Genomic DNA, 24,097 nt, shown 5'->3' on the forward strand with positions numbered 1-24,097 from the left:
TGGCCAATCCTTTCAACTTTACTCCTGTTGCTGGATGTACAACCCATGGATTTACTCCAGTCGTAATTGTCCATCATGCTATCCGTGAACATTCCCAGATCTTTTATCTGTTGGTACAGGAGGACCGCTTGTTACTGATGAGCTGACTGCTTCACTTAAAGACTTTATTCTTAGAAAAAAACCTTTTTTTTTCTTTGTCTAGAAACCGTGCCACATGGAGTTACAATACCAGACATAAGTTATGAATAGATGTGGCACATAAGACGGTCATGTTTGTCTAATCCTGAACATTACTATTCATATAAAATGACTAAAAAAAAATAATATATATATATATGTATATATATATATATATATATATATATATATATATATATATATATATATATATATATATATTACACTGCTCAAAAAATAAAGGGAACACTCAAACAGAGTATGGCTCCAAGGAAATCAAACTTTTGTGAAATCAAACTGTCCACTTAGGAAGCACCACTGATTGACAATCAATTTCACATGCTGTTCTGCAAATGGAAAAGACAACAGGTGGAAATTATTGGCAACTATCAAGACACCCAGTTATCGTGACCGGTTTGGCAGTGGGTCAGTAATGGTGTGGGGTGGCATTTCTTTGGAGGGCTGCACAGCCCTCCATGTGCTCGCCAGAGGAAGCCTGACTGCTATTAGGTACCGAGATGAAATCCTCAGACCCCTTGTGAGACCATATGCTGGTGCGGTTGGCCCTGGGTTCCTCCTAATGCAGGACAATGCCAGACCTCATGTGGCTGGAGTATGTCAGCAGTTCCTGCAAGATGAAGGCACTGAAGCTATGGACTGGCACGCCCGTTCCCCAGACCTGAATCCGACTGAGCACATCTGGGTCATCATGTCTCGTTCCATCCACCAACGTCACGTTGCACCACAGACTGTCCAGGAGTTGGCGGATGCTTTAGTCCAGGTCTGGGAGGAGATCCCTCAGGAGACCATCCGCCAGCTCATCAGGAGCATGCCCAGGGTTTGTACAGTAGGGAGGTCATACAGGCACGCGGAGGCCACACACAATACTGAACATCTTTTCCTTGTCACAAGGCATTTCCACTGAAGTTGGATCAGCCTGTAATTTGATTTTCCACTTGGAGTTTGAGTATCATTCCAAATCCAGACCTCCATAGGATATTAATTTTAATTTACATTGATAATTGTTATGTTTTTATTCTTTTGAACACATTCCGCTATGCAATGAATAAAAACAATATATATATATATATATATATATATATATATATATATATATACACACACACACACAATTATTTTCTTTTTTTAAATGTTTAACTGTCATAATAAAAAAATGTAAAAGCTAAAGTGTAATAACTTTCCGGATGAAGCTAAATATTTCCAATGAAAATGGAAATTTTGTCCCTTTACAGGAACAGAAAAATATCTTTCTGTGGGAAAACCCAATAATCTCCCCAACGCCTTCTTTTAAGAACCTTGGATGCCGCTGAGATATGCGGGTACATTAAAAAAAAAAGATTAAGTGATTATAAAATGGGAGGAATTCACAAATAGCGATTTTTGTAAGAACAAATGTGCTTTTAACTTGGCGCTGTCTGTAGAGCAGGTATTTTGGACAGATTATAGGATTTCTGCTCTTGATCGCACATTTGTCCCGTACATGTTCTATTGTTTCCTCGTAACTGTAAAGCCTGCCCTCCGATTATTCCTCTGAGTTTCTTTTAAAGATTTCCCGTAACTTGTGCAAACCTGTTGGGAAAAGCGCCTCCTCTTGGCTCGACATTCCTAACTTTGTTGACTTCGACCTGTCTAAGCATCCTATTCTACTGAAAGGAAAAAATAAGGGAAAAAAAAGAAGATAAATGCTGTTTTCATAAGAAAGAAGAAAAAAAAAATGAACAGCAAAAACGTCAAAAGAAGAATGGAAAAATCCATTGAATTACCTTTATGTAATCTCCACCTAGAAGACATGAATTCCTTTCTCTTCAGGCCCGGAGGGGGTTAGGATTATGCGATTGTGTCTTGCCCGTAGGAACAGTTATATGTAAAACCTAGATTAGGCGCTGCCCATTGTTTACCTCAGCAGCGTAATTTTGTTTCTCGTATAATTAGGACATTGTTTTCAGTTGAAGCCGATATCTTCCTACGTCTAGTTATTTTTGTGACATTGCATCAGTTTATACAATCGCCAAAGATCTTGAATCCCAAATATATTAGAATATCATGAAAATTTTACTACTAGATGTCCTAGAATTGGGCATCACCTCAAAGCTTTTGAGCCCCAATACAAAATTTGTAACGGAGGCCTCCACGTACCGTCATGTCCCATTTATAATACTGGAGGTTCGTGGCAGAGGGCTGTGGGCCACCTCAAGCATTAGGGCTCCAAAATGACTGCTCTTTCTGCTCCTTTTACACTTATGATCCAGCTCACTACTTAAAGCAGAGGATGGATTGTTTTGATATGTTCACATCCATGTTGGACGCTTTAGAAGCTAAAATCATGGGCATGGTAGTTTCGATGAGGTAAAATATTTGCCTGCCTGATCATACAGGGAAATGTTTTACCTCACAGAAAGAATCATCAGTGTTCCAGTGCTGTCCTGCCTGTGTACTCTCTTGGATCCTCCCCTGTAGTATGTTCAGACCATGTCCCTGCACGATCAGACACGGCCATTACACGGCAGGTGCACATTTATTAAGATTATCTCGGCACAGGAACATTTTTTTTTTTTTTATCACATCCAATTGTGGAACATCTTTTTATTCCAAGATCTATTGACTTAAAGGAATTTATTTGTGGGACAACCTCCTTTATGTTGGCCATACATATCGTGTGGCTGTCTAATGAATGTCTGTGTGACACATCGTCTTGATGTGCTCTGTATGGGGTGAGGAAAGTAAGCTGCTTCCTAAAACAAAAAAACCCATCTACTAGAAAGTTAATCAATGTAGCTAAAATTGGCGGGTTCTCCTGACTTGCATGGGCTCAATTAAAGTACGTTCAAACTGAACTTTTTGATGTGGATTACGAAACCGATCTGGTTGAAAATTCGTGTTAAAAAAAACTGTCAACATATCTTTAGGCTATGTTCACACACTGAGTTTCTACTGCATTTTTTTTTTAAATGCAAAGTTTACAAAAAGCAGGTTTTGCTTAGCTTTTGCTGCATTTTAATTGCTTTGATTTTTGTCAAGGTACATTTGTCTTTTGTGCATAAGAAATTTTTTTATGCATTATAATCTGATTCAACTTCATTAGGGTTTGGTACCAAAAACGCAGCAAAACCTGATACCTGCATTTTTTTTGCAGCTTTTTTTTTTTGCACATTGCTTTCAATGAGTGAAATACTCTGAAAAAACGCTGAAAGTGACACGCTGTGTTTTGCAGGCCTTCTTCTGAAATCGGCGTCCCTGTTGATCAGAGGTAAGGTTAACTCCATTCACATGTCCAATTTTTCAACGTACGAGAAAAACAGACCGATTATTCTGATCGGAGTTTGAGCGGAGTGTCGTATTTTTCCCACCTTCTGCATTCTAACAGTCCATGAAAATTGGATGTTAATGTTATCCAAGTGTGGCCTGATTATTATTATTATTATTATTATTATTATTATTATTTTTGTTTTCTGTTCTTTTTATTTTTTTATGGACCCATTGATTTGCATTTCTGATTTTTGATCCAACCCTCGGATAAAAATTGGACATGTCTCCCATGCTTTCTGCGGACCACTCGATCCATCGTACATGTGCAAAGCCCCATTGAATTTCATAGGTAGGAGTGCTGTCAGTGAAAACCACAGATGGCACTGATTTTCACGGATATGTGAAAATCGGACGTGTGAATGAGCCCTAATACCGCATGCTGTGAGGGGAGGGTGAAGCGGCAAGAAACATGTTAATTTGGTGCAAGTACATTGTAAACTTCTAACATTACATCAACAAATGGCCAATCACTAAAGGTACCGTCACACTTAGCGACGCTGCAGCGATACAGACAACGATCCGGATCGCTGCAGCGTCGCTGTTTGGTCGCTGGAGAGCTGTCACACAGACAGCCCTCCAGCGACCAACGATCCCGAGGTCCCAGGTAACCAGGGTAAACATCGGGTAACTAAGCGCAGGGCCGCGCTTAGTAACCCGATGTTTACCCTGGTTACCATCGTAAAAAAACAAACAGTACATACTTACATTCAGCTGTCTGTCCCTTGCCGTCTGTTTGCTGCACTGACTGCTGGCCGCAAAGTGAAAGCAGAGCACAGCCACAGCGGTGAGTCACCGCTGTGTGACTCACCGCTGTGCTGTGCTTTCACTTTCACTTTGCGGCCAGCAGTCAGTGCAGCAAACAGACGGCAAGGGACAGACAGCTGAATGTAAGTATGTACTGTTTGTTTTTTTAGGATGGTAACCAGGGTAAACATCGGGTTACTAAGCGCGGCCCTGCGCTTAGTTACCCGATGTTTACCCTGGTTACCAGTGAAGACATCGCTGAATCGGTGTCACACACACCGATTCAGCGATGTCTGCGGGGAGTCCAGCGACGAAATAAAGTTCTGGACTTTCTTCCCCGACCAGCGACAGCACAGCAGGGGCCTGATCGCTGCTGCCTGTCACACTGGACGATATCGCTAGCGAGGACGCTGCAACGTCACGGATCGCTGGCGATATCGTCTAGTGTGACGGTACCTTAAGAAAGTGTGGTGTGAAGAAATCTGCATATTTTGGGTATTACTTGTCTCTCTTAAATGCAATGTAGCAGGTGAAAACGTTTTTTTGGGGGGATGGGGTGGGAGAGGGTTTCGAGGTTGCTGATGGTTCCCAGTTGCTCTCTATCAAGATTCCAATACAGTCCCGCTTGTACAATTAGTAAGAAATGCCTGATAGAGCAGTTGAGTCCAAACATCTTCCCGCAATCAGACAGAGGTGTAATTGTCCTTGGCCGGGAGATTATTTGTTCAATGTTTAGATCACAGTCCTGATAAAGTTGTGACAGTAGGAGATAAAACACCCAAGCTGTATGAAAGGTGATAGATAATGGACTGTAGGTGCAAGAAATTGTAGAATTGTGAGAATATTCTCTCCTAGAATGATAACATGTGATCTCACTCTTAACCCTCCACAAAATCTAAATCTGATGATGTAGATGACTAATTAATCATACAGTAGGTGTCAGGGGTACAAGAGGGTCATAAACTCTTCATAGATCGGTCCTGATGAATAACACCTTAATGGAATTTCTTAAGTCTGATGTACAGTTCTAATTTGGAGTAAGAGTGAAACTTGTCTGTCAGCCTCGAAGATAATGGATCATTCTACTCAAGGATGTAACAGCTGAAATATTCTTTTCCTAATAGGCCATATTAAAGAATCCTGTCTCCTCCCATAAACATTTTTATCCTCTTAATATATCGCAGTCATCATATTATTATACAGCACTGTGTACTTACAGTCATGGCCAAAAGTATTGACACCCCTGCAATTCTGTCAGATAATACTCAGTTTCTTCCTGAAAATGATTGCAAACACAAATTCTTTGGTTTTATTATCTTCATTTAATTTGTCTTAAATGGAAAAACACAAAAGAGAATGAAGCAAAAAGCAAAACATTGATCATTTCACACAAAACTCCAAAAATGGGCCAGACAAAAGTATTGGCACCCTCAGCCTAATACTTGGTTGCAGAACCTTTAGCAAAAATAACTGCGACCAACCACTTCCGGTAACCATCAATGAGTTTCTTACAATGCTCTGCTGGAATTTTAGACCATTTTTCTTTGGCAAACTGCTCCAGGTCCCTGATATTTGAAGGGCGACTTCTCCAAACTGCCATTTTTAGATCTCTCCACAGGGGTTCTATGGGATTCAGGTCTGGACTCATTGCTGGCCACCTTAGAAGTCTCCAGTGCTTTCTCTCAAACCATTTTCTAGTGCTTTTCGAAGTGTGTTTTGGGTCATTGTCCTGCTGGAAGACCTATGACCTCTGAGGGAGACCCAGCTTTCTCACACTGGGCCCTACATTATGCTGCAAAGCTTGTTGGTAGTCTTCAGACTTCATAATGCCATGCACACGGTCAAGCAGTCCAGTGCCAGAGGCAGCAAAGAAACCCCAAAACATCAGGGAACCTCCGCCATGTTTGACTGTAGGGACCGTGTTCTTTTCTTTGAATGCCTCTTTTTTTTTTCTCCTGTAAACTATATATGTTGATGCCTTTGCCCAAAAAGCTCTACTTTTGTCTCATCTGACCAGAGAACGTTCTTCCAAAACGTTTTAGGCTTTTTCAGGTAAGTTTTGGCAAACTCCAGCCTGGCTTTTTTATGTCTTGGGGTAAGAATTGGGATCTTCCTGGGTCTCCTACCATACAGTCCCTTTTCATTCAGATGCCGACGGATAGTACGGGTTGACACTGTTGTACCCTCGGACTGCAGGGCAGCTTGAACTTGTTTGGATGTTAGTCGAGGTTCTTTAACCAACATCCGCACAATCTTGCGTTGAAATCTCTTGTCAATTTTTCTTTTCCGTCCACATCTAGGGAGGTTAGCCACAGTGCCATGGGCTTTAAACTTCTCGATGACACTGCACACAGGAACATTCAGGTCTTTGGGGATGGACTTGTAGCCTTGAGATTGCTCATGCTTCCTCACAATTTGGTTTCTCAAGTCCTCAGACAGTTCTTTGGTCTTCTTTCTTTTCTCCATGCTCAATGTGGTGCACACAAGGACACAGGACAGAGGTTGAGTCAAGTTTAATCCATGTCAACTGGCTGCAAGTGTGATTTAGTTATTGCCAACACCTGTTAGGTGCCACAGGTAAGTTACAGGTGCTGTTAATTACACAAATTAGAGAAACATCACATGATTTTTCGAACAGTGCCAATACTTTTGTCCACCCCCTTTTTTATGTTTGGTGTGGAATTATATCCAATTTGGCTTTAGGACAATTCTTTTTGTGTTTTTTCATTTAAGACAAATTAAATGAAGATAATAATACCAAATAATTTGTGTTTGCAATCATTTTCAGGAAGAAAATGAGTATTATCTGACAGAATTGCAGGGGTGTCAATACTTTTGGCCATGACTGTACAATTGCTCATTTTGCGTTTCTACTCAGATAATTCTTCTCTTTTCCAGTAGGTCTATGACATCACGTTATTAAAAGTTGACTAGATGAATCCTTCTAAGCAAACAGGAGGTCAATTTTCCCTGTAGGAGTCACAAGTCACTTCAAAAGTCCCTGACATCGGGGAAGAGAGACCAGCTAGGTCAGGTGTTGAAGAGGGGGATGATGAATGCATGGACAAGAGTCTTTCTGTTTCTATATAGAGCAGAGAAGAGAGAAGGATTATCTGGGTAGAAAGGCAAAATGAGCGATTGTAAGTACACAGCGCTGTATAACATGATGACTGCAATATATTAAGAAGATAAAAACTTTGATGGGAGTGCTTTAATGTCATAAAGGAGTTAGGCAAGTAAAGGTCAAAGCTGGAATTGTGTTACATAACCCCTCTCGGGCAATCCCCAAAAATTGGATTGTATATGTTTCCTGGTAGCAATAAATTAAATTATTGTGCTGGTATAAATGCTGACTGGACTTCCCATACCCTATACCTGGCTTGTGGGAAGAGCCAGGCAAAGCGCCACAATTGGTGCATGTAGTAGATGCGCCTTTTCTGGGCAGCTGCGGGCTGCTATTTTTAGGCTGAGAGGGTCAATGTCCATGGCCCCTTACAATCTGAAAATACCAGCTTCCAGTTGTCTGCTTTAGCTTTGCTGGTTGTCAAAAATGAGGGGGACCTCATGCCGTTTTTTTAAAACGATTTAATTAAATAATTTAAAAAAAAAGAGGCGTGGGGACCCCTCTATTATTGATAACAAACCTGGCTAAAGCTGACCACTGAGGATTGGAGCTCGCAGTTGTCCGTTTTGCCTGGCTGGCTATCAAAAATACAGGTGGACCCACTCTGATTTTTTTTATTTTAATTATTTATTGATGAATACTCCCATCAGCCGCCGCCTGCTCTCACTGTTATTAGTGGCAGCAGGTGTAGGCGTAATAGTCCCATCAGCCAAAGCCAGTGGCCAAAGGTGAACTTTTTACCTCCGATTAAAGCTGTGGCCTTACGCTGTCATCGGGCAGTGTGGGAGCCGCAGCTCTCTGACCAGAGGTATTAATCTTATGGCCGATTAGAGCCATCGGTGTTTCTCATCTGTCATGCAGATGACAGCACGAGAAACACCTGGTGTTCGATGTGGCGAATCCGAACAGTAACATGGATTTCCTGGTGAAACCAGAGATCGGGGTCCGTGCCGAACAGTATGTGTAAAGTGCAGACCCCGAACTTTGCTGTTTGAAGACTTCCATTGTAGATGTAATTTTTGTTTTTCTTGCCCAAATGTAGACGTTAAATAGCATTCTATTAGTTGCTGCCCATTGTTCAAGCTTATCTAGATCCTTCTGAATTTTTTCTCTGTCGTCTCTAGTGTTGGCTGTTGGTCCAACAGCTAAAATGGACACCTGGCCGCTGACTAAAATTGCCCACTCACATCCTCCAAAATTGCCAAATGGACCTGCTCACGTTGAAGCTATACAGGAGCCAAGCAGGACAGGCAGCCCTGACTTTAGTTTTGTTAAGAGTCAAATATTAGGGAATTTTTAGAAATGCTATTTCTTCAAAGGAATCTCCAATAAGAAATTATACCTATTTTGTAGCGTAGAAGCCATATACACATCAGGCGGAAGTGCACTGTCAGTGTTCTTAGACTGATTTTTCCAAGTGCATTCAATGCACTTCAAGGCTGATTTGCATGACTTCTACATTAGATTTTTAATGACGGGATATCATATTTTCACCAAAAGTAGTATAATTTTTATTGGGCAACAAGTGCCTATACAGCCATACCTCTACTTCCTTATGTAAAAACATACTGACTGGTTCACTTTAATGTATTTGGTAACCCTGTTGTTCTTGGTTGCTAAAGGGGACTTGTCACTTTCTCAAACATATTTATTAAATAACTAGTGCAAACTGTCTCTTCAGAGAGGAAGAGGACTAGAACTCTAGTGCCACCTATTGGAAGTAGCAATCCTAGCAGTCAATGTCGACCCTTTAACGAGCCTTGTCACATGACTTAGGATAATAGCCAAACCAGAATCTCAATTTGCAGACTCAACAAGGCTCTAGATAATGTTAGAAAACACGGCACTCGATAGGTATGAGTAATGGTGGTGCTCAAGTAGGGTGTCCACCCCGTAGAATATAGATGAATAAACTTGGCACTCAGAAGAGCGCCGCTCTCTGCTGCTGGGCATAGTGCTCCTTATGCTCCGGACCCGTTTCGCTGCTTCTCCTTCTAGGCTTTGCTCCTAGCCTTGGCGCCTTTCTCGTCATTTGTGGGTCCCGCTCCTCCAGTATTCAGTATACCCTCCGCAGCTTCTTCCCTCCCGGACGCTCCTCTGTGCCTCCTGTTTGCTTCTATTTCCAGTCATTGTCAAAGAAACGCTCTGACGAAGGTCCGGTGTGGACCGAAAACGTTTAGCAGTTTCATTTGTCTGGATGCATCAATAAATTTAGAAGCCTTTTTTCCCTCATTCTGAGTGCCAAGTTTATTCATCTATATCAACAAGGCTCTATATAGTTGCTACCTACCTGCCAGTTGTGCCGACCTGTTAACCTTTATATTAAGAAATTGCATCAGTATCAATGGCGTTCCCAACAGTCGTACCTGCGATGATCAGTCGATTCTCTTATGTAATGGAAAACGTTAATGTCACGATCCATGTTTGGATCTGTGGGAGATCTGGCCTCTCAAATTAAAACTTTTTTCTTTTTTTCTTTTCAGTCTATCGGGGGTTAATGCAGTCCCCCCCCCCCCCCCCCCCCCCCCCCGGTGGCCGCTGGTGTAATTGCATTGCTGCTAGTTCTGCTGATGTGGGTGGTGGCTCCCACCTTCCTCTAAAATGTCACCTGATGCATCAGCTGTCTGTTGGTTATATGGGTCCTTTTGGAGACCAAACCAAGCTGGAGTCAGGAGCTTGCTGGGTTCTGTGGTGCTTCAGTTGAATTCTGTCATTTGGTGCCTTACTCTGCTGTTCGGTGCATTTCAGCAGAGAAAAGCTAAGTGTTGTTTTGTGTTTCCTTTTCCCCATGGTGTTTGTCTTACCTTACCTTGTGTTGTATTAGTACAGCGGTGGGACCAGTGCTCTCACCTGCCAGTTCCCTATATAGGGAAAGTGAGGGACTAAGTATACTGTTCGGCGACGGGTTGAAAGAACCCATATAGGGATGCTAGTAAGAGAAGGGCACATCCTCAGGTGAGTGCAGGAGGTGTCCATTCCCCATTCCCTACCGACAGGGCCCACCGTTGTTAATGTGTCCACGGAGTACCCTTGTGCTTTGCCGTTTTGTGACCGACCACTCGTCGTGTCGTGTCACGCTAGGACAGTCACTTCGTGACAGTTAACTTCTAAAAATGGGAATCGTTCTTCACAAATAGAACATCTCTAGGGATTATATTGGAGTATTCCAGGAAGTAGTTGCTCAGATGAGCACTACAGGTAGCGAGAAGGACCATGCATATTGTGTACATTGAGAAACATCTGCAGTCTTGGCTCGCAAACAGGTTAACAGTGGGTTGGTATGGCTTGTAAAGAAAAGTGAAAGTGACATGCGGCGCTATCCAGGGATAACATATTGAAGATATTTGCATGAGCGAGTCCTACTAAGCGGAGGAGCGCTCCGCTCTCTGCCTCTGTCCGCATGGATTCCATTATTTGTGAGACATTTGGAGAGCAGTGTGTGGTCCACGGGCAGCACAAATCGAGGAACAAAGGGACAACAGGAGGCAAAGGAAAGGCCAGAAAATCAGCTACTTGTGAAATATTGGTTAATGGATGAAGAATGTTCTAGGCTTTGACCGGCATTGTGTGTACGTGTATATGTTAGTGTGTGTAGAATATATGGGTTTAAAGTAGTCGTTCGTTCTTGAGACTTGGTCAAAGATCCATTTGTCATCCATATCTAAGTTTGCCATTAAGTCTTAAGGTTGACATGTGGATCATGTAACTGTGGCAGATATTAGGCAAATGCTTTGTGTACATAGCATGATATGGAAGGCATTTAAATATTCCTACTACTTGTACCACCACTAGTGCAACTACCAACTAGTACAATTTTTTTCTGTGTATTATGTAAGAAATTATAGACCCCTTTTTAAACAGGAAAAAAAAGTATTGGTTGAAGTTGTTTGGGTTGAGGTTAAAAATGTAATAAATATAAAATATAAGTGGTACTTTTTTTAATTCTTTAAAAAGGAATTATCAGTTCTTTGGAAATCTTTTCATTAGGAAGCCAAGTGAAATTATGGATAACATTTTTATTTAAAGAAAGTATTACAGGACTACGGTAATTCTAGATAATTCCTTGTACATTTTTTATTTTTTGTTTTTAGAGGGGGATTAGTGGGATGGGGAAATTTATTATTTATTATTATTATTATTATTATTATTATTATTTCATTATATTCTAATTATAACCTAGATTGACCCATCCCACTCATCCCCATTTAAAACAAAAATATAGAAAATGAAATATAACAAGAATTTTCTTGAATTTGAAAATAATAAAATGACAAAATATATACTTGTCCTAATTATATGTGTGTGTATGTATGTGCTATATCAATTTTTTTTTTACATATTTCAATTAAAAGGAATTTATACAAATATATATTATACAATATATTTATTTACATAATTTTCCTTTATGTTATAGAGATAGGTAAAAAATAAGAATAATTATTATTTAATATTATTACGCCATTTATTCCATGGCGCTTCATATGTGAAATTTTAATTGATATAGAATACATATTAATCAATTATTCTTTATTCATTTTTTTTGTAGAACACCAATATCTTCAGAACGATATATAAAAATTTTAATTTGCTTTTGGGCATTTATAATGCGATCTGTTTTTAATTTATTTTTATAATTACTAATCTATTGTAAATATACATCACAACCTCCTTACACTTCCTCAGGTAAAAAAAAAAAAGTCACAAAATGTAACTGTCAGAGGCCAAGTTAAAACATAACCTGTAATAATTTTAAAGTATTATTTTTGCCTATAAATATAGCTATATAGATATGGCATATAATTTTTTTTTTTTTGCTAAATTCAAAGCAAATTAATATGATTTTACTTTTTAATTGAGAATGAAATGCTGTTGACTCAAGAATTGCTAATCGTGGGTCACGTAAATGCCCTGAATAATGCATAGACCAATTTGAGGAACGCATCCCTCCATTTGATCCCTGCTTTATTTTTGAGCTGCACATGTTGTTCTCCGGGGATTTAACCCATGCTTTATTAGATTTGTGCAGCACATGGCTGGTATTGATTAGTGCATAGTCTATTTTGTAAGAGATTCCAAATTAATTGTGCAAAAATCCATGTAAGTGCTTTTTTATGAGGCTCGGGAGACGGTGGACCCAGTAATATGGAAGCGAGTTATTCTGCTGTAGCACATGAACGCAGGCTGCTGCAAGCTCTGGACACATCGGCTGCTTCACCGTCTACTAAAAAGTGAATCTTCTCGTTTGTAAGCAACTCAAAGCTTCACATTGCTGGATGCTAAAGGGCAACGAGGAGAAACGCATCCGGAATACAGAGGACGCGTCGGAGTAGGGATCCCCAAAATCTGGACTTTACCATACTGATCATACAAAATTTTTCAAAAATTTTTTTTTTAGATTTTGACCATGTGTAAGTCAATGAAATTGTGTAAATTGCCTCTAAACTTCGAGGGGAGAATTCTTTACCAACTAAATGACTTGCAAATTGAGATTAAGAATAAAAATGCATTTTGCAGTCTATTTTGATTCTCATTATTTTCTATCTTTCTAGTCATTATATAGCCATTGGTCCTTACAGGGGTTCTTTAAGGCATATTGATGACCTATCCACTGGAGATCTGACACCAGGCACCTCCACCCATCAGCCGCTATTGGCTCCATGGCTGGATGTAAAAAAATTGAATGGAGCTGAACGTCACGGCTCCATTTAGTGTGTAGTAGCCACTGCCAAGGACCGCAGATCAGTTCCTGCTCTTTTGAGTAGTAGCTGATCTGCAGTTCTCAGAGCTGACCATGGCAGATTGGCTGAGGTTGGACATTTGGCACTCACACCCATCTGATATTGGTGACCTATTCCTATGATGGCTCATCAATATCCTAAACCTTTAAACAAAACCATCACTTGATTCTATAGATGATGACGCTGGTCAACTTGCTGTATTTCAAAGTCTGATGAGTTTACATCACTGACCGAGTACATTGCTCAGTAATGTCCCCTTTTTGCTTAAGATAAATTGGAACCAAGTTTTCGGGAGCGTGACCTATCCTTTATTCTGAAAGGCAGCCTATTGGCAATCTTATTGCAGTGTGCAAACATATAAATGGACATAGTTACATAGTTATGTAGGTTGAAAAAAAGACCTAGGTCCATCAAGTTCAACTTTCCTCCACCAGATGTACATTTTGCCACTAATTTAACAATAACCCACAATGTTCTGTGTATCAAGGAACTCATCCAGCCCTTGTATAAAAGCTGTTATAGTGTCGGCCATTACTACCTCTTGTGGTCGGCATTCCGCAGTCTGAGTGCTCTAACTGTAAAGAACCCTTTCCTGTTTAGCTGCCGGAATCGCCTTTCTTCCACCCGTAATGAGTGTCCCCTGGTCCTTAGTACGATCTGTGGATGGAATAAGTCATGTGCCAGTGTTTATGTACTGACCACACATATTGTGCCTCTGAGGTGTCTTTTTTCTAAACTAAATAAGCCAAACTTTTCCAAACTCTCCTCATATGAGAGGCCTTCCATCCCTTGTAATAATCTAGTTGCAGTCTTTGAATTGATTCTAACTTCTGATTATCCTTTTTAAAATGTGGAGCCCAAAACTGGATCCCATATTCTAGATGTGGCCTCACCAGTGATTTTATAAAGGGGTGATAATACTTTGGGATCGCGGGATTTTCGCTCTCTTTTTATACATCCTAAAATCTTGTTTGCTTTTGCAGCTGTTGTCTGACATTGAGTACTGCTGCTCAGCTTACTTGTAACCAGAATGCCCAAGTTCTTGATCTGTAGTCCTGAGTATATTCCCATATAATGTGTACACAGCAATAGGATTACTCCGTCCTGGCTGCATTACTTTACATTTATCTACATTAAATCTCATTTGCCAAGTGTTTGCCCATTCAGACATCTTATTCAGATCGTTTTGCAATATTGTAATGTCACGGTCAGATTTTAATATCCTACGTAGTTTGGTGTCGTCAGCAAAGACTGACACTTTACTCCCAATCCCATCCACAAGGCCATTAATGAAGAGGCTTAAAAGAATCGGTCCCAGTACAGATCTCTGCGGTCCCCACTGCTCCCAGTACAGATCTCTGCAGTCCCCACTGCTGACTAATATCCCATTTAGAGCATGCACCATATATGACAACTCTGTTTCCTGTCATTTAGCCAATTCCTTACCCATATGCGTATAGTTTCCCATAGGTCCTTGCTTCTGTAGCTTCACTATAAGGCTGTTATGTGGAACTGTAACTGGCAAAATCCAGATAAGTCACATCCGCTGCATTACCTTCATCCAGATTTACACTCACCTCCTCATAGAAACCAAACATGTTAGTTAGACATGACTTATTCTTCACGAATCCATGCTGGTTGTCAGTTATTATATTATTATCTACAATATTTGTGCATATCATCTCTTATAATGCCTTCAAAAATGTTGCGTACTACTGATCTTAGGCTTACCGGACAGTAAATGCCTGGATCACCTTCTTACCTTACTTAAGTATCAGTCAGTACCGGGAGAACCATCCACCAATCCTGTGGCACCACCCCTGTTACAACAGAATCTAAGAATATGAGATACAGTGGTCTGTCAATTATTGAGTTCAACTCCCTCAGTATCCGTGGATGAATGCCATCTGGGCCGGGGGATTTGTCAATGTGTAAATTGCTCAGACGTAGATGCAGAGATCTTTCTAATAATCCTTTTACTCTCAAACTCGCAATGTTGACAAGAGGTAAAAAGGATTAATAATCATCATCCTCACCACAGACGGTGATTCTTTACTGTGCGAGCAGTGAGTTTATAGATTCTTTACTGTAACAGCAGTGAGGTTATGGAACTCCCTACCATGACATGTTGTAATGATTGATTCATTAAACAAGTTCATGAAAGGCTTGGATGCCTTTCTTGAAAAATATAATCTCCATATACCATATATACTCATGTACAGTTAGGGCCAGAAATATTTGGACAGTGACACAATTTTCGCGAGTTGGGCTCTGCATGCCACCACATTGGATTTGAAATGAAACCTCTACAACAGAATTCAAGTGCAGATTGTAACGTTTAATTTGAAGGGTTGAACAAAAATATCTGATAGAAAATGTAGGAATTGTACACATTTCTTTACAAACACTCCACATTTTAGGAGGTCAAAAGTAATTGGACAAATAAACATAACCCAAACAAAATATTTTTATTTTCAATATTTTGTTGCAAATCCTTTGGAGGCAATCACTGCCTTAAGTCTGGAACCCATGGACATCACCAAACGCTGGGTTTCCTCCTTCTTATTGCTTTGCCAGGCCTTTACAGCCGCAGCCTTCAGGTCTTGCTTGTTTGTGGGTCTTTCCGTCTTAAGTCTGGATTTGAGCAAGTGAAATGCATGCTCAATTGGGTTTAGATCTGGAGATTGACTTGGCCATTGCAGAATGTTCCACTTTTTGGCACTCATGAACTCCTGGGTAGCTTTGGCTGTATGCTTGGGGTCATTGTCCATCTGTACTATGAAGCGCCGTCCAATCAACTTTGCAGCATTTGGCTGAATCTGGGCTGAAAGTATATCCCGGTACACTTCAGAATTCATCCGGCTACTCTTGTCTGCTCTTATGTCATCAATAAACACAAGTGACCCAGTGCCATTGAAAGCCATGCATGCCCATGCCATCACGTTGCCTCCACCATGTTTTACAGAGGATGTGGTGTGCCTTGGATCATGTGCCGTTCCCTTTCTTCTCCAAACTTTTTTCTTCCCGTCATTCTGGTACAAGTTGATCTTTGTCTCATCTGTCCATAGAATACTTTTCCAGAACTGAGCTGGCTTCTTGAGGTGTTTTTCTGCAAATTTAACTCTGGCCTGTCTATTTTTGGTATTGATGAATGGTTTGCATCTAGATGTGAACCCTTTGTATTTACTGTCATGGAGTCTTCTCTTTACTGTTGACTTAGAGACAGATACACCTACTTCACTGAGAGTGTTCTGGACTTCAGTTGATGTTGTGAACGGGTTCTTCTTCACCAAATTAAGTATGCGGCGATCATCCACCACTGTTGTCATTCGTGGACGCCCAGGCCTTTTTGAGTTCCCAAGCTCACCAGTCAATTCCTTTTTTCTCAGAATGTACCCAACTGTTGATTTTGCTACTCCAAGCATGTCTGCTATCTCTCTGATGGATTTTTTCTTTTTTTTCAGCCTCAGGATGTTCTGCTTCACCTCAATTGAGAGTTCCTTTGACCGCATGTTGTCTGCTCACAGCAACAGCTTCCAAATGCAAAACCACACACCTGGAATCCACCCCTGACCTTTTAACTACTTCATTGATTACAGGTTAACGAGGGAGACGCCTTCAGAGTTAATTGCAGCCCTTAGAGTCCATTGTCCAATTTCTTTTGGTCCCTTGAAAAAGAGGACGCTATGCATTACAGAGCTATGATTCCTAAACCCTTTCTCCGATTTGGATGTGGAAACTATCATATTGCAGCTGGGAGTGTGCACTTTCAGCCCATATTATATATATAATTGTATTTCTGAACATGTTTTTGTAAACAGCTAAAATAACAAAACTTGTGTCACTGTCCAAATATTTCTGGCCCTAACTGTATAAGCCTAGTTTTTCAGCACATTTTTTGTGTGCTGAAAACGCCCCCCCCCTCGACTTATACACGAGTCATTGTCCTAGAAAGACAGCGGGGGAGCAGCCGGTCACAGAGGCAGGAGCCAGCGGCTAACGCCTGTTCCCTCTGCTAAAGAGAAATTAATATTTGCTGCGCTGGCAGTAAATATTCTTTTCTCTTATAGTTACAGCCGCAGCAGCCGGCTTCCAGCACACATCCTACTTACCGTCCCTTGCGCGCCGTAGCTGCATTTCATTCCGGAACCAGCAGCTCCTGCGACCGAGCGATCACGTGGCCCCACTCATTAAGGTAATGAATATTCACCTCTCTCCACTCCCATAGGTGTGGAGTGAATATTCATTACCTTAATGAGCGGGGTCACGAGATCGCTCAGCCAGAAAAGCTGCTGGTGCCGGAACGAGATGCAGCGAGGGCGCACAGGGAAGGTAAGTAGGATGTGTTGTTTATTTTTTTTTTTATAGGAACCATGCATACAAGGATAGGGGATAAGGAGCCATGAAAACAAGCACGGGGATAAGGAGCCATGCATACTAGGACTTGTGGCTGTTCGACAGCCACAACACATGCAGGGGTTGCCTAACATACAGGTAATCCGAAAAGCCATGAGACATGCAGCTGCAAGGACTCGAACATATTATTTGAGCACGCCGAACATACTCTGTTAGTACGCGAGTATGGCGGATAACACCTTATCTGAGCGTGCACTGCATACTCATCACTAATGGCATTCGAGGAGACACTCCAGTATTAAAATATGTTCCTCGACCTTTAGTAAAAATATGTTGTAACTTTCATGATAACGTTCCAGTAGTGAACCCTGTAATAATAGTCATGAATATTCGATTTCCTGCATTGTGAACATTCTTCTACCTGAAATATTAATCAGCAGCTTTAAATTGTCAGCAGATAATGCCACCGTGCAATTCCTGGGAGGATTTTATGTTTCAGTAGATTTTGCCGGTCGTGTATATATTCTAATTCACCGACTAGGAGTAAATTTATTTCAGGGTTTGGCTATGGGGATTGACAGGGGATGGCTGCTCCAGGGTGCTCGACTTGTGAAAGTGCGGAAAGCCTTGGCACACTATCCAATCAGTGCTGATAAAATGGATTTGAAGGCAGTGTGCACGGAGCTGGAATCGCAGAGCGCGCTGCTCAGATGCGTCTCGGTTAACATGTGCAAAGCACATGAATCATTTATGAGACAACAGGAATGAAAGGTGAAATGTTGACAATAAAAGACTCTGAAGTGTGGTGTAGAAAGATTTCAAAATTGCTGTCGGCAAATAGGGTCAAGTTATGTTAACGTTTGCCTCACTTTGCACACCACCTAACCTGCTCTGGTTGCACAATCGGAAAATTTGGCTTTATGAATTCCACTGTAAGGGTAGGTGCACACGACCATTTTCTCTTCGTCTGAGAAAAACTGTCTGATTATTCTGATTAGACCAACGATAGTCCCATCAGTTTTTCTCTTTCTCAGAGGTGGAGAGATTAAAAAAACAATTTCTCCTCCTTTTTCATACTGTCAGCCCGTGAAAATCTGATTGCGCTCTGTCCTCTTGTCCTCCAAGTGCGGTCCGATGCTTTTCACGGACCCATTGACTTGCATTGCCAATTTCGACCTGATACGGCTCTGATTTTTTTTTTTTTTTACATCATGGGTACAAGTGATACCCGTGAAGACCACAGATATCACTCATCCGATATAATCGGTCATGTGTACGAGCCCTAATTGGAATTTTTAAAACATTGTCCCATCATTCCATGTATTGATAATGCTTCTAGGAGCGTTTATTAAGATTTGTGTATTAGTTTTTAATTTTTGTTTTTGTAGGATTTTCAGATATGGAGCAGATGGTAAAGATCTCAATCCATTAACTAAAGCCGATCATTTATGTACAAGTAGATTGTTGCCGGTTCCGTGCATCTTTACACAGACTGACATATACCAAAGGGAGCGGAACGATGGCTACTACGATAGTTCTGTCGCCATACAGAAGCATGTTATTGGCAGCACTTTACTTGTTATCCCTGGGGGTGTGACACCCCACCTCCTCCTAAAATCCCATGAGCCACACCCTCTTAGAAAAGATCATATAAGAGTACAGAAGTATACAGTATCTGCTCATGCATTCATCCTGAAGAATGACTTTGTGTCTGATAATTTGCTGCTTTATACTGTTTGGAACCGCGATGATGTCGCTCAATCTAAGGCGCAAAAGTCTGAGATGCAGATCCCTCCTTTTTTTTTTTTGTGTGTTTACTGTACTTTTAGTGTGACAGGCTGGGAAGTTTATTTTATGCATATATGTTCCTGAGAAATAAATTAGGTATCGATAAGTCATAATATGAGGTTTTAAATAATGGCTTACTGACTGGACTTTATTTAAATAAATGAAAAACACTCAAAAAAAAAAACCAACACAGATGCAATTTTTGGATCTCGTGATTTAATGATTGCCTGTTGCTTTATACGTATGTTAAGCTGTCTACCAAAAGTCTCCAAATATCACCTTAATTTAAGGCCGGGGTCACACTTGCGAGTGCAATGCGAGAAACTCGCATGAGTGTCTCGCATCAATACCCGACCGGAGCATGCGGCTACGTAGAAATACATGGAGCCGCACGCTCCGGTCCCGAGTGCCGGTGGCAGTGAAACATAGTAACTAAGGCCAAAAAAAGACAATTGTCCATCCAGTTCAGCCTATCTTCCGTCAGAATAAATCCCCAGATCTACGTCCTTCTAAAGAACCCAATAACTGTAAGATACAATATTGTTACACTCGAGGAAGAGATCCGGGCCTCTCTTGAACCCCTCGACTGCGTTTGCCATCACCACCTCCTCAGGCAAGGAATTCCAGATTCTCACTGCCCTAACAGTAAAGAATCCTCTTCTATGTTGGTGGAAAAACCTTCTCTCCTCCAGTGCCGAGTATTGATGCGGGAGACTCGTGCGAGTTTTTCGCATTGCACTTACATTTGTCCTTTACACTAAACTCACATGATCATAGCAGATATATATAAAAATTATATATATATATATATATATATATATATATATATATATATATATATATATATATATATATATATGCGCACTGCTCAAAAAAAATAGAGGGAACACTAAAATCCCACATCCTAGATATCACTGAATGGAATATTCCAGTGGTAAATCTTTATTCGTTACATAATGGAATGTGTTGAGAACAATAAAACCTAAAAAAATGTCTGGAGTTGGAATGATGCTCAAAATCAAAGTGTAAAATGAAGTTACAGGCTGATTCAACTTCAGTAGAAATGCCTCAAGACAAAGAAATTATGCTCAGTAATGTGTGTGGCCTCCATGTGCCTGTATGACCTCCTTACTGTGCAGCACCTGGGCATGCTCCTGGTGAGGCGGCGGATCGTCTCCTGAGGGATCCCCTCCCAGACCTGGACTAAAGCATCTGCCAACTCCTGGACAATCTGTGGTGCAATATGACATTGGTACATGGTGCGAAACATGATGTCCCAGATGTGTTCAATGGGATTCAGGTCCGGGGAACGGGCGGGCCAGTCCATAGCTTCAATGCCTTCATCGTGCAGGAACTTCTGACACACTCCAGCCACATGAGGTCTGGCATTGTCCTGCATTAGGAGGAACCCAGGGTCAACCGCACCAGCATATGGTCTCACAAGGAGTCTGAGGATGATCTCATCTCGGTACCTAATGGCAGTCAGGCTACCTCTGGTGAGCACATGGAAGGCTGTGTGGCCCTCCAAAGAAATGCCACCCCACACCATTACTGACCCACTGCCAAGCTGGCCATGTTGAAGGATGTTGCAGGCACCAGATTGCTCTCCACGGTGTCTCCAGACTTTGTCACATCTGCTCAGTGTGAACTTGCTTTCATCTGTGAAGAGCACAGAGCACCAGTAGCGAATTTGCCAATCCTGGTGTTCTGTGCCAAATGCCAAGCGTCCTGCACGGTGTTGGGCTGTGAGCACAACCCCCATCTATGGACGTCGGGCACTCAGACCATCCTCATGGAGTTGGTTTCTAACCGTTCGTGCAGACATATGCACATTTGTGGCCTGCTGGAGGTCATTTTGCAGGGCTCTGGCAGTGCTCCTCCTGTTCCTTGCACAAAGGCTGAGGTAGGGGTCCTACTGCTGGGTTGTTGCCCTCCTACGGCCCCCTCCACGTCTCCTGGTGTACTGGCCTGTCTCCTGGTAGCGCCTCCTGCCTCTGGAAACTACGCTGACACACAGCAAACCTTCTGTTAGGGGTCGAGTTCCTGCCTCTGCACAGGGGGAATCTCAGGCCATCTCCGCTGCGGTCTCCCATTCTTCTCCGGCCGCAGTGGAGCCTGCTCAGCGGAGACGTCGATCCCAGCGTCTCGCTCAGTCTGACTCTGTGCTAAGAGTTACTGCTGCATTTCCTGCTTCTGCCTTTGAAGTCCATGCTGGGCAGCGGCGAGCAGACGCTTCTGGGACTAAGTCCTGCTTTTCATGCTCTGAGCATGCCCAGAGTAAGATCTCTCAGTGGAGATTGAGGGTCACATGATCAAATACTGCAGCTAGGTCATTGCTCCTTCTTGGAAGGTCCTTGTAGGTGCTAGGACTAAGTCCTGCTTTGCACTCTGAGCATGCCCAGGGCAAGATCTCTCAGTGGAGATCTGGGGTCACATGCTCAGGTACTGCAGCAACTCCATTGGTCCTTCTCTGAAGGTCCTAAACGTGCTGCAACTATTTAAGGCTCGCATGGCCGCACGGCCATGCGCTAGTATTGACTTTTGTAAACGTGTGTGTGTTGTGAGTGAAAGTCGTTCTTTAAAATCCCCTCCCTATTGTATGACTGCTCGCGGAAGGTGGATGATTGCTATCTATCAGCACGTTACACACATTACAGCGTCTAATTGCTGTGACCGCCAGTGCGGCAGCGTGCGCTTTCTCTGCGCTTTCCTGACCCAAGCCTGGGTGGTTAGTGGCGTCCGCCAGTGCGGCACCGCACGCACTCTCGTGCTTCTTAAATAATATATTATTTCTGTCTCTCTGACACCCCAGTAGCGGTGTCGAGCGCATGAGGTCTTTATGAACTCAAATCCTGAGTCTTGGGATTGAGTTCTGAGACTCCTTGCTTGCTCTCTTGGTGCAGTACCGCGGCCTTGTGACGCAACAGGGTTTGCTTCCTTCAGACAGGGTGAAGTTAACCCATGTGTGTATTCACATTGTACTGCCATATCGTCCGTCTCTACTAGCAGCAGGGTTTTCACCTGCACGGTGGACCTCGGACTGCGAACGCACCTAATACCATTACATCTTAAACTTGGTGCGTTCCGCCAGTCCTAACACCTTCTTGCCACAGCTCGCATTGATGTGCCATCCTGGATGAGCTGCACTATCTGAGCCACTTGTGTGGGTTGTAGAGTCCGTCTCATGCTACCACAAGTGTGAAAGCACAACCAACATTCAAAAGTGACCAAAACATCAGCCAGAAAGAATTGGTACTGAGATGTGGTCTGTGGTCCCCACCTGCAGAACCACTCCTTTATTGAGGGTGTCTTGATAATTGCCAATAATTTCCATCTGTTGTCTATGTATACAATTTTTTTTGGGGGGGTGTAGGGGGTCTGGCATGCTGGGTCTTGTTGTTCCGCTGACTGTGGGGCGGGTCACGATGCCTTCCTTGGATTACAAAATCTCAGACATATTGTGTTTCCAGGACATAAAATGAATTCCGTTGTATTAATGTACTATGTGCTAATTCACCGGGATTAAAAATAGAAGCGTTTTTACTGCACAGTCACAACATGATGTAAAGAGGGATTTCAGGGCTGGGTGCAGTGTGCCGCTGGGTTTATTGCTGTGACACTCTCCTGCTATCTGCAATGCATCATTCTGATATTCTGTTAGGTGGGAAAAAGATCTACTCATTTTAACCTTTTCTATAAAGCCTAGGACATGGAAATTGGAATGCACAGTACATTGAATACTTTTTACCATTAGATTATCTATGTATCTTGCAGTTTATTATTACTTTAGTACATGTCGTTGTGTTGTGCTTTTTTTTATTTTTTTTCATTTTGTTGTCTTTCACCTCCTGGTACTAAATCCTCGTCATCACCTGTATGTTCCAGATCTTAGAGTTATAAGGCTGTGAGGAACATTTGCGTGTTGGAGATATCCAGATACTATGGATGAGACTGGGAAGTGGCTGCTTTACACCACAAAGGCCGTCTGATGGCAGTTAGATGCCAGAGGAAGCAGTTTTATGGCCCAGATGATGGAGGCTGAAAAGGCCCATAGACAAGTGAGATGGGGATAAGGTGGCAATGTGACGAATGGATGTTTGAAGAGCAGGGGAACGCCATGGCAAAGCCGAGGAAAGTCTCCACCATATTTGTCATAAAGCTTTAGCTACATAACACTGATTATAAAACGTGACATTGAAAAATATGGAGGCATCACAACCCATCACAAGTACATTATCTTACACTTTATTATGCTTCGCATCTGACAAACACAGAATACTAGTGCAAAAGTTTGGGAAATTCCAAAATTAATGTTACGGCTTGATCTAATTTAGCTTTTCTTACCATTAAATGGGTATTACCATCTCCAAGATCCTAGCCCAATATGTAGTAGGTGTAATAATAATATTAACAAATGGCTCCATTTAGAAATGTAGTATAGTTCTTCTGATTCGCTATATCGCTTGCCTCATGTGCAGGGCATTGCAGTAGCTTAGGAGGTAAGCATGGTTACGACCACTCGCATAGTGACAGTTAGCTGTTAGTGGTCGTAGCTATGGATACCTAAGCTACTGCAATTCCCTTCCCATAGGGTAAGAGGCATAGTGAATCGGAAGAACTATACTACATTTCCAATTGATGGTATTTGCTAATATTACAGCTACTACAATTTGGGATAGGATCTTGGAGATTGGAATTACCTTTAAGTATATTTTTAGGATATAGTGGATTTGCCCCTTTCCTCTCAAATCCTGTTTGAGAATTTTTTAAATCTGACATTAGAAAAATTGTCCCTTTTTTTCTTTTTTTTCCCAAATAAACTGCAGACAGCCCGTGGGACAGG

At 41.8% G+C, this 24,097-nt stretch overlaps 1 protein-coding gene across 1 annotated transcript in view; it reads left to right on the top strand.

Annotated features, from left to right (window-relative positions):
• The window catches only part of FGF9 (fibroblast growth factor 9), a 64,487-nt gene that overhangs the window by 25,527 nt on the left and 14,863 nt on the right, over nucleotides 1–24,097 (top strand). The gene's annotated exons all lie outside the window — the stretch shown is intronic.

This window comes from Ranitomeya imitator, chromosome 3, assembly GCF_032444005.1.
Source record: "Ranitomeya imitator isolate aRanImi1 chromosome 3, aRanImi1.pri, whole genome shotgun sequence".
In the NCBI taxonomy this organism is placed as follows: domain Eukaryota; kingdom Metazoa; phylum Chordata; class Amphibia; order Anura; family Dendrobatidae; genus Ranitomeya; species Ranitomeya imitator.